Here is an 11,436-nt window from a genome sequence, read left to right as displayed (position 1 = left end):
AGTCACCAGTTTAAGTTGAGAGTGGGGGTATCCATGGCATTTTCCAATTATGTTCCTATTTTACAAGTAAAAAAAATGGAGAACCTTTCATAATGTTGCCAAACAAAGACTCAACAAACTTACCTGAGACTCCCTGTCTCTGCCAGTCTGTCCCTGCATATCTGTCCCCAACTCTGCTGTCTGTGTGCCATCTGTTGCCTGCTCTGCCTAATGACATCATTGTGAAACATTTCCATTAGAATTTCATTTCTTTCTTATGAACATTTTATCAACTAGTCTTTGAGATATTAGGCTACTAGGGTTTTTACTTTGCGTTTTGGTGTACTGAAAAATACTCTGATGTCCGTCTTTTATTTTTCTGCCATTTTTCTACCTGGCTGGCTGGCTACACACACACACAGTGTGTAGGTTATTTACAGTAGGAGATGGGCTTCTATCATCTTATCTTTTATCATTCTATTTGGGCTTCGATCTAAAAGGTAGCTAGCAAATGTGAAACTGATTAAAATGACAAGAGTTGACAGCTGTATGAGTTCACCATTTACACAACATATGCTGCAACCTTTTGTAATTTTAATAGTTTGTTTCATATTGGCTGGCGAACACCAATTCTGTTTCAGTGGTGTTTGCTATAATCTTTGCTACCCGGGTTAAATAAAATAAATAAATAAAAGTTCCCTTGCGACAATTTAGCTTTTGCAACGAGACCATTAAATATATTTAAGACAATGGTAGAAGAGAGTGTGGTTCTGTTCAGTTTGGACTTCAGTTTATCGCTAACCTTATCACAGGGACTTTGAAGCACTAACTTACATCATCTGCATGCTGATCTCGGAATAAATTGACGATAGCAAAGATTCCATCTTTGACGAGGTCACATAAATGGAATAGGTACTAGCTAGCTTAATAGTTCATATTTGCGCGCTAGCTCTGCATATTCAGCTAGTGTGTGTGCGCGATTGACTGGATTAACCTCACGTCAGTTACGTTCATTGAGTGCCTTTCAGACAGTGGCTACGACCCCTCTGTTACCTTCCCAGTGGATCAAACCATTGTGAGGAAAGGGGTGGGGGGGTCGCAATCTTTTGAAACTTAAAAACGCGCTATTAAGTGTCTATAATCAGCACAATTGCTTTCATTGCGTATTATTAATATTATTTAAATTACATAGTTATGTTTCAGTGATATATTGGGGGGGACAAATCATATTTTTCCCAAGATGGGGGGGTCGTGTCCCCCCCGTCCCCCCCGCGATTTCCGCCCCTGAATTAAATACTCTGCCAACAAAAAAGATGTTAGAATTATAAATGTGTGTCTATGTCCCTTAGGTCCTTGTGTAATGGGATGTGGTACCCCCTAGCACAGATGTCCTTTGTATATTATTTATACATACTTGTGTTCGCCATGTACTTTTTGTATTGATTTGTTGTTAATAAAAATAAAAGGATTGGGAACTATTTCAAACTGGGAAGATTTTTAAATGACACTGTGTTTTAGCATAGTCGAATCCGGCCATTCTTAGAAAGTTACCATTCTATTCAGCGCATGCGCTCACTACCTGACTCATGCCCGTCACGCGAAAACCGCAGTACACATAAATTCATCCCTCCACCTATGACAAAAACAATGCCACATTTATCGTGGAGTGAGCACATGAGGAGTGTGGTTCACTGAAATATGATTGAAGCGGAATGGAAATATTTAAATGAGCCTAGCTGTAGCATTATTTAGGTAAATAGACTAGTCAGTGTCAGATTCTGAATGGCTCGCTAATAAGGGATTACTTTGTGTGCGAGTCAGCGGAGGTCGATTAAAGAAGGATGGGCTGTGATGTGTTCAAGATGGCGGCGCCCTGTGGAGTGTAGAGACTCTAACAGGTAAACAGGTCCAGTTATTGATATATAGAAATATATATTGGTGAATTTCAAACGGGGAAAAAATCGTTAGTGTAAGGCATGTGCATTATTAGGAATTTCTGATGCTCTTTCATGACTGTCAAATATATATATATTTTTTCTCCTGGTAGTTGTCGGTAATGACTTGTTTTTCTGAATGACAGCTACCGTTAGCTATATAACGTGTATTATATTTCTACAGACACTGACAATAATGGTTTGAGTCATCGCTACTTTCATGAACATGCATCTGTTGAAATCGTTTTCAGCTTACCAATAATAATTCCTGTGAAACAATCGGCTAAAACAACAAGAACCCTGCCCATTGTTCCCCTGAGTTGTTTACGACAGTCAGTGGTCATTCCAGATAGCTAGCCTGCTTGCTGGCGACACAGCCAACTAGCTAGCATTTGACTGTCATGGTGAGTTTAGTTACAGTGAATGATGTAACTAACCATTTTGTATTCAGCTGCAACTTCTTGAAATGTTGCAGCTGCTTTCTGCGTCACCTCCTGAGCAAATATTGAGGCGTAACGTAGCTACATCTCACATCAAGCTAGCTAGCTAGGCTAAAGCTAACCCATTCATAGACGCTAGCTAACTACCTTCAGTGCCCATTGAAGATAACTTCTCCGGCCAGAAGATACTTTAAGAGCCCGACGTTCTTTCTGAACGTCAAAACGCATTGAATTCGTACAGTTTTGGAAACATAAGGGACGTATTTTTCATATCAGTAATACTTTTTTTTCTCGTAACTGCTAATTGGCTATCTGCGTCTTCGAACACCTGTGTGTTAACGAGGATGGATGCCGACTTGTCCCTGAAAAATACTGTGTTAAAACCAGTTAAAACGGTGTACGGCACAGTAGTTTGCTGAGGGGAGGATTGCTCATATTAGTGGCTGGAATGGAATTGTATTAACCAAATGGAAACCATGTTAATGTATTTGATACCGTTCCATTATTACAGCCATTACTTTGAGCCCGTCTTCCCCAATTAAGGTGTCACCAACCTCTTGCTCTACAGTAAGTGTATATTTTGTCTTTGTGAAATTATTTTTATGTGATATGGAAGTAGAGTGCTTTGTTTCTAGAACAGTACCGCAATTGACAGTCGATTCACGTTTAGATGGACTATTAGTCTGTTTTGGCTGTCAAAGTCAATTCACCTCTAAACAGAACATGTAAGGTCCTTGGACTATAAAGAGTTATGTTAGGCTCCTTTAGTCCATTATTAGGCTAAAGCTACTGCAATCCTAATTTTACTAAGCATCTTCTGTTGTTACCATACCAACATTTTGACTTCGATACCAGGTTTAGTACTAGGATACTTGATACGTCACAATACTCGATACCACAGCAAAAAAGAAGGCATATTAGCCGAAGTCACAGAATATTAGTTAAATATCATTACATTGTAATTTTTTATGTCAACATTTCAGAGGCATGTATGCATTAATGAGTCAACTAACCCTAAAACTAACCCCAAAACCTAACCCTAGCTCCTAACCCTAATTCTAACCTTAACCCTTTAGAAATAGCATTTGACCTTGTGGGGACAAACAAAATGTCCCCAGTTGATCAAATTTTTGTTTGTTTACTATTCTTGTGAGGACTTCTGGTCCCCACAAGAGTAGTTAAACACATCCACACACACAGGAATCATATTGCATACTCCTCTCTTCTTGCCTCCTTAAAACCCATTGGAGGAGAAGGTCAGAGGCGAAGGACCTATGACTTTCTCAAACAATTGGTTTTGAGGAGTTGAATGCAATTGAGATTCTCTGTCAGTTCGCTGAGACAATAGATCATCTTTGGAAGAGACATGAGAGAGCAACTGCAAATTAATATGGTTTTGGTGGCATCAGCTTTAAAATCAGCAAATTTTGCGTTATGGTATCACAAAGTCCTAGGATAGTGAATAGATTTTTTAGCTTCAGCTGTGAGCAAGCAAGGAAAGTTACCACTAGCTTCCAGCTGTAGGCTGGATTCTTGCATTGTAAAGTGACAAATTCTAGTTCCAAACTGTTTTTTATGTTCTATTACTGAAAAAGTACCTAAATGTCAGTATACTGTGCAACACTACTAGCTACAGTAGATGACCATACAATAGCTAATTAATTCATTGCATTCAACTGTAAATAAAAAGGCTTAGCTAGCTACCATAACATAATCATTATTTATTTTCTTTGTGTATTTGGGATTGACAGTGCCTTCAGAAAGTATTCATAACCCTTGACTTATTCCACATTTTGTTGTTACAGCCTCAATTCAAAATTGATAAATAATATTTTTTTTTCACCCATTTATACACAAAATACCCCGTAATGACAAAATGATTTTTTTTTAATAGAAATTCTAGTGAATTTTTGGAAAGAAATACAGATCTAATTTACTTTAGTTTTAACACTCCTGAGTCAATACTTTGCAGAAGCACATTTGGTGCCTGGATTGTGCAACATTTGCCCATTATTCTTGAGAAAATTCTTCTTACTCTGTCAAATTGCTTGTTGATCATTGCTAGACAACCATTTTCAGGTCTTGCCATAGATTTTCAAGTAGATTCAAGTCAAAACTATAACTCGGCCACTCAGGAACATTCACTGCCTTTTTGATAAGCAACTCCAGTGTAGATTTGGCCTTGTGTTTTAAGTTATTGTTCTGCTGAAAGGGGAATTAATCTCCCACTGTCTGGTGCAAAGCAGGCTGAACCATTGTTTTTGCTTGTGCTTAGCGCCATTACCTATATATTTTTTTATCCTGAAAAACTCCCCTGTCCTTAATGATTGCAAGCATACCCATAACATGATGCAGCCACCGCTGTGCTTGAACATATAGAGAGTGGTACGGTAATGTGTGTCATTGGATTTGCCCCAAACGTAATACTTTGTATTCAGGCCAAAAAGGGAATTGCTTTTCCAGATTTATTTGCAGTATTACTTTCGTGCCTTGTTGCAGACAGGATGCATGTTTTGGAATAATTTTATTCTATGTAGGCTTGTTTCTTTTCACTCTGTTAATTAGGTTAGTATTGTGGAGTAACTACAATGTTGTTGATTCAGCCTCAGTTTTCTCCAATCAAATCTGTTATTTGTCACATGTGCCAAATACAACAGGTTTAGACCTTACAGTGAAATGCTTACAAGCCCTTAACCAACAATGCAGTTTTACAAAAAAATAAGTGTTAAGTAAAAAATAACAGTAGCAAATAATTAAAGAGCAGCTGTAAAATAACAATAACGAGGCTATATACAGGGGCTACCGGTACAGAGTCAATGTGCGGTGGCACCGGTTAGTCGACGGGGGATGAGGCAATGCAAATAGTCTGGGTAGCCACTTGATTAGATGTTCAAGAGTCTTATAGCTTGGGGGTAGAAACTGTCTAGAAGCCTCTTGGACCTAGACTTGGTGCTCCGGTACCGTTTGGTGTTTTGACAATTTTTGGGCCTTCCTCTGAAACTGCCTGGTTTTGAGGTGCTGGATGACAGGAAACTTGGCCCCAGTGATGTACTGGTCCGTACGCACTACCCTCTGTAGTGCCTTGCAGTCGGAGGCCGAGCAGTTGCCATACCAGGCAGTGATGCAACCAGTCAGGATGCTCTTGATGGTGCAACTGTAGAACCTTTTTGAGGATCTGAGGACACATGCCAAATCCTTTCAGTCTCCTGAGGAGGAATAGGTTTTGTTGTGCCCTCTTCACGACTGTCTTGGTGTGCTTGGACCATGTTAGTTTGTTGGTGATGTGGACACCAAAGAACTTGAAGCTTCTCAATCTGCTTCATTACAGCCCCATCAATGAGAATGGGGGCATGCTCGGCCCTCCTTTTCCTGTAGTCCACAATCATCTCCTTTGTCTTGATCACGTTGATGGGGAGGTTGTTGTCCTGGCACCACATGGCCAAGTCTCTGACCTCATCCCTATCGGCTGTCTCGTCGGAGATCAGTGTTGTCATCAGCAAATTTAATGATGGTGTTGGAGTCGTGCCTGGTCATTCAGTCATGAGTGAACAGGGAGTACAGAAGGGGACTGAGCACGCACCCCTGCGGGGCCCCCGTTTGAGGATCAGCGTGGCGGATGTGTTGTTACTATCACAGCCATTATTAAACTCTGTAACTGTTTTAAAGTCACCATTGGCATCATTGAGAAATCCTTGAGCGGTTTCCTTCCTCTCCAGCAACTGAGTTATGAAGGACGCCAGTACCTTTGTAGTGACTAAGTGTATTTATACACCATCCAAAGTGTAATTAGGGATATACCTCAAAGGGATATTCAATGTCTGTTATTTTTATTTTACCCATCTACCAATAGGTGCCCTTTTTTGCGAGGCATTTGAAAACCTCCCTGGTCTTTGTGGTTGAATCTGTTTGAAATTCACTGCCTGACCTGAGGGACCTTTACAGTTATATGTATGTGTGGGGTACAGAGATGAGGTAGTCATTAAAAAATCATGTTAAACACTATTATTGCACCAAGCCCATGCAGCTTGTGACTTGTTAAGCACATTTTTACTCCTGAACTTATTTAGGCTTGCCATAACATAGAAGTTGAATACTTATTGACTCAAGACATTTCAGCTTGAATTAAAAAACATTATTCCACTTTGACATTATGGGCTATGGAGTGTAGGCCAGTGACAACAACTCAGTTTAAACCATTTTAAATTCAGTCTTTAACAAGAAAATGTGGAAAAAGACAATTGGGTCTATAAAATTTCGGAAAGCACTGCAGACAGCTACTCTGAAATAAGTTGATACAAATTGTAGTAGGCTAGATAGGGTCTCCCTTTGTGCAAGTAGTCTATTGCACTGAATAGCCTAGCTAACTCATCGTCCTCCCTCCCTTAGCATCAGGTCCATTGTCTCAGGTTGTGCAGAGCACAGAGCACAACTAGGAAATAACAGAATTATTATAAAATTCTAGTCCAGTTGAGTCCATAGAACTTGCCTAATGGCTGCTTCAAATTAATTGAGCTAACTATAATGCTTCAGTGATGCCTCTTGCACTGTAGTGACACCTCTTGCCTAAGACACTGCATCTCAGTGCAAGAGACGTCACTACAGTCCCTGGTTCGAATCCAGGCTGTATCACATCCGGCCGTGATTGGGAGACCCATAGGTTGGCGTTCAATTGGCCCAGCATGGTCCGGGTTTGGCCAGGGTAGGCCGTGATTGTAAATAAGTATTTGTTCTTAACTGACTTGCCTACTTAAATATAAATTATAATAGATTTTGTTTCTTTTTATTTATGAGAGAGAGTGAGGGTGGCGCTTAAACGGTAGGAAGCATGAGTTTTTACCCCACCAATTTAACGTCATAGTGTGGTCAAAGACTTACTAACTTAGTTGACATCACAATCTGGTTACTTGTAAGTACAAACATTGTGTTTTTGAGTTATTACATATTTATGAACGTGTTTACGGATATCTTCTGAACTATCCACAATGTACTATTTGTCAACGTCACATGGAGGATCTTCTCTACTCAAAAAGCTGGTGACTTTTAATGTTGACTACTATACTGACTCTGTTTTACAAATCTTTCGGCAATAGTATTTTACCTTTTTGTATTGTTTGTTGGTTTGGCAATTCCACTGTCAGCCAGGAAAATATGTGAAGAAGGATTCACCACAGCACGCAAGGTATTTGGATAGAAATATACATGCTTGGATGAGATTTTTAAGGTCGGGGCCCTCAAGACTCAAAAATTACTTTAAACCTGAGCCACACCCTGTACAGTGGTTTGTCCTTTAAAAGTGGCAGCGTACTGCGGCACAGCGTGCATGGTGCCGCAGAATTCTATGGCACATTATTTAAGTGCCAACCACTGGTACCATTAATGCTAATTTGACCAACAGCGGCCTTTTTTAAGAAGCATTTGATAGCCTTCAATAGTGGCTGTATAGAACATAGTATATGGAACTGATTTTAAGAAATTTTGCTTAATTAATTTGATTAATATTATGGTGTTCTATTTGAAGAAAAACTGAAAAACCCTCTGAGTTTCCGTTAGGATGGAATGGAAAATATGGCGCTGTACAACAAGACTGTCGGGAGTAGGCTACAGTACTGGGCTATTAAGCTAAAGAATCCCCGTGTCGTGCGGGCACATGGGAGACCGGGGTTCAATTCCCCGATGGGGAGGAAGGAGTAGGCTGTCCTTGTAAATAAGAATTTGTTCTTAACTGACTTGCCTAGTTAAATAAAGGTTGCACTAAGAGCATAACATTTCTACACCCTAATTGTATAATTGTAGTCTAACCAATCCCCAAATGGAGATTCAGTCAAAATAAAAATCTCATCGATTTATGAAGACCAGTCCCTATGCTTGTCTCAGAGCAGCGTGAAACGGTGCTAAAATAGTTGTAGGCTATTGCTTCAAATCCTTTTGCTTCTAACTTCAATATGCTCTTTAAATAAGATCTACACCACTTTTAACAGCACATTACTCAACACTAGTAAGACTCATGTCGCCTACAGTATATTGAAAAATATGACGTGACTCTCCGCCAATAATTACATATAGTGAATTCTAAATCAAAAGCCGGCTCATGGGTCTCCCGGTGGCGGCCGGCACGGGTATCTGTAGCAACGCATTTTGCACTGTGATGCAGTGACTTAGACAGCTGTGCCGCTGGGGAGGCCCCATCCACAAAGTATCAAAATACAGAGAGGCGTTGGTAAAGGTATATTGTCCTGCTAATGGGCCATAATGGGCTATTTTAATACTGTACATGGTGTCCAGGTCAGGATAACCAAAACATTTCTTTATTAAAGACTATCAGAAAGATTGTTGGTACTTATTTATTTTGATCCAAAGCTATGAATGAGTGAGTCACTCAGCTTTATGTAAGTGCCGGCTATATGACTGTTTCTTAAACTTGATAATATATAACGATTTTTTTTAAAACAAAATAACCTCCAAAATATGAAAGTGAGTGATTGTAATCTGAATGAAGGGCCAAATAATATTTGTAAAGGCCAAAAAATATATTTCTGTTTTTAGAGGGAGAGAAACGCTGGGCCAGTTGTGTGCCGCCCTATGGGACTCCCAATCACAGTCGGCTGTGATACGTAATAATACTTTTTGTTGTATTATTTGTTTAGGCTTTTCTGGTGGATTAAACTGAAATTGCAACAAATCATGGCCGGTTGGGATATAGCCAACCTAAGAAATACATTTGACGATATAATTCTCCCCTACCCTCCTTCTAGGTAAGTCTATTGTCCAGCTACCTGCTAATAGCCATAATGGCGCTGTACAATGTGACCGTGTGTGTTTGAAAGAGTATTTTTCAGTAAGCAACAATTTGTTTACCTTCAATAGACAACTTTGTTCCAATATTTCTGTAATTCAGTGATATTTATTCCCATAGTAATTCGTTATGGATCCGTAACTAAATAAACATTGGCAATTTCAAAGAGTATTTTTATCAGTATTTTGTTAACAAAAGCATGAAGATGCCATTATTAGTTACATTGTTTTAGTTTGAACGTGCAGACTGGCACTAAGAACAGCGGGAACGTTTTCCTAGTCAGCGCCATTATCAGTGCAATGCCCCTTAAAGTGTTTGGGGGAAAAAGGGGGAGGCTTGTAAGTCAAAGAACACCATCCCAACCGTGAAGCACGGGGGTGGCAGCATCATGTTGTGGGGGTGCTTTGCTGCAGGAGGGACTGGTGCACTTCACAAAATAGATGGCATCGTGAGGAAGGAAAATGTTGTGGATATATTAAAGCAACATCTCAAGACATCAGTCAGGAAGTTAAAGCTTGGTCGCTAATGGGTCTTCCAATGGGACAATGACCCCAAGCATACTTCCAAAGTTGTGGCAAAATGGCTTAAGGACAACAAAGTCAAGGTATTGGAGTGGCCATCACAAAGCCCTGATCTCAATCCCATAGACAATTTGTGGGCAGAACTGAAAAAGTGCAAACCTGACTCAGTTACACCAGCTCTGTTACGAGAATGGGTCAAAATCTTCCCAATTTATTGTGGGAAGCTTGTGGAAGGCTACCCGAAACGTTTGACCCAAGTTAAATAATTTAAAGGCAATGCTACCAAATACTATTTGAGTGTATGTAAAGTTCTGACCCACTGGGAAAGGGATGAAATAAATAATTCTCTCTACTATTATTCTGACACATGGGCTTCCCTGTGGCTCAGTTGGTAGAGCATGGTGTGTGTAACGCCAGGGTTGTGGGTTCTTAAAGTAAAGTGATGATCCTATCTGACCTAAAACAGGGAATTTTTACTCGGATTAAATGTCAGGAATTGTGAAAAACTGAGTTTAATTGTATTTTGCTAAGGTGTATGTAAACTTCCGACTTCCACTGTACATATGAGATGAGTAATGTAGGATATGTAGACATTATTAAAGTGGTGTTATTTAAAGTGACTGATACCTTTTTATTAAATCCATTTATTGCATTTATTTAAGTGGCCAGAGATTTGAGTCTATATAGACAGCAGCCTCTCTGTGTTAGTGAAGGCTGTTTAACAGTCTGATGACCTTGAGATAGAAGCTGTTTTTCAGTCTCTCGGTCCCAGCTTTGATGCACCTGCTCTGATCTTGCCTTCTGGATGATAGCGGGGTGAACAGGCAGTGGCTCGGGTGGTTGTTGTCCTTTGATCTTTATGGCCTTCCTGTGACATCAGGTGCTGTAGGTGTCCTGGAGGGCAGGTAGTTTGCCCCCGGTGATGTGTTGTGCAGACCGCACTACCCTCTGGAGGGCCTTGCGGTTGTGGGCGGAGCAATTGCCATACCAGGCAGTAATACAGCCCGACAGGATGCTCTCGATTGCATCTGTAAAAGTTTGTTTTAGGTGACAAGCCAAATTTATTCAGCCTCCTAAGGTTGAAGAGGCGCTGTTGCGCCTTCTTCACCATGCTGTCTGTGTGGGTGGACAATTTCAGTTTGTCTGTGATGTGTACGCCGAGGAACTTAACTTTCCACCTTCTCCACTACTGTCCCTTCAATGTGGATAGGGGGGTGCTCCCTCTGTTGTTTCCTGAAGTCCACGATCATCTCCTTTGTTTTGTTGACGTTGAGTGAGAGGTGATTTTCCTGATACCACATTCTGAGGGCCCTCACCACCTCCCTGTAGGCCGTCTCGTCGTTGTTGGTAATCTAGCCTACCACTGTAGTGTCGTCTGCAAACTTGATGATTGAGTTGGAGGCGTGCATGGCCATGCAGTCATGGCTGAACAGGGCGTACAGGAGAGGGCTGAGAATGCACCCTTGTAGGGCCCCAGTGTTGAGGGTCAGCGGGGTGGAGATGTTTCCTATCTTCACCCCCTGGGGGCGGCCCGTCAAAGTCCAGGACCCAATTGCTCAGGGCAGGGTCGAGACCAGGGTCTCGAGCTTAATGACGCGTTTGGAGGGTACTATGGTGTTAAATGCTGAGCTGTAGTCAATGAATTGCATTCTTATATAGGTATTCCTCTTGTCCAGATGGGATAGGGCAGTGTGATTGCAATTGCGTCATCTGTGGACCTATTGAGGTGGGTCTAGGGTATCAGGTAGGGTGGAGGTGATATGATCTTT

General features: G+C 40.8%; 1 protein-coding gene across 2 annotated transcripts in view; it reads left to right on the top strand.

Moving 5' to 3' along the window:
• Positions 1–1,618: 1,618 nt before the first annotated feature.
• The window catches only part of LOC106565454 (hamartin), a 33,782-nt gene continuing 23,964 nt past the window's right edge, over positions 1,619–11,436 (top strand). The window contains exon 1 of one of the 2 annotated variants that reach the window (XM_014132609.3): positions 1,619–1,877. The gene's annotated coding sequence lies outside the window, so the exon portion shown is untranslated. Of the gene's footprint in view, positions 1,878–2,123; positions 2,318–11,436 lie in introns of those variants that run through there. The other variant, XM_082955334.1, reaches the window with a different exon arrangement.

This window comes from Salmo salar, chromosome 01, assembly GCF_965601325.2.
Source record: "Salmo salar chromosome 01, fSalSal1, whole genome shotgun sequence".
In the NCBI taxonomy this organism is placed as follows: Eukaryota; Metazoa; Chordata; class Actinopteri; order Salmoniformes; family Salmonidae; genus Salmo; species Salmo salar.
Note: the sequence above shows the minus strand (reverse complement) of the source record. Positions and strands in the feature narration are given on the sequence as shown.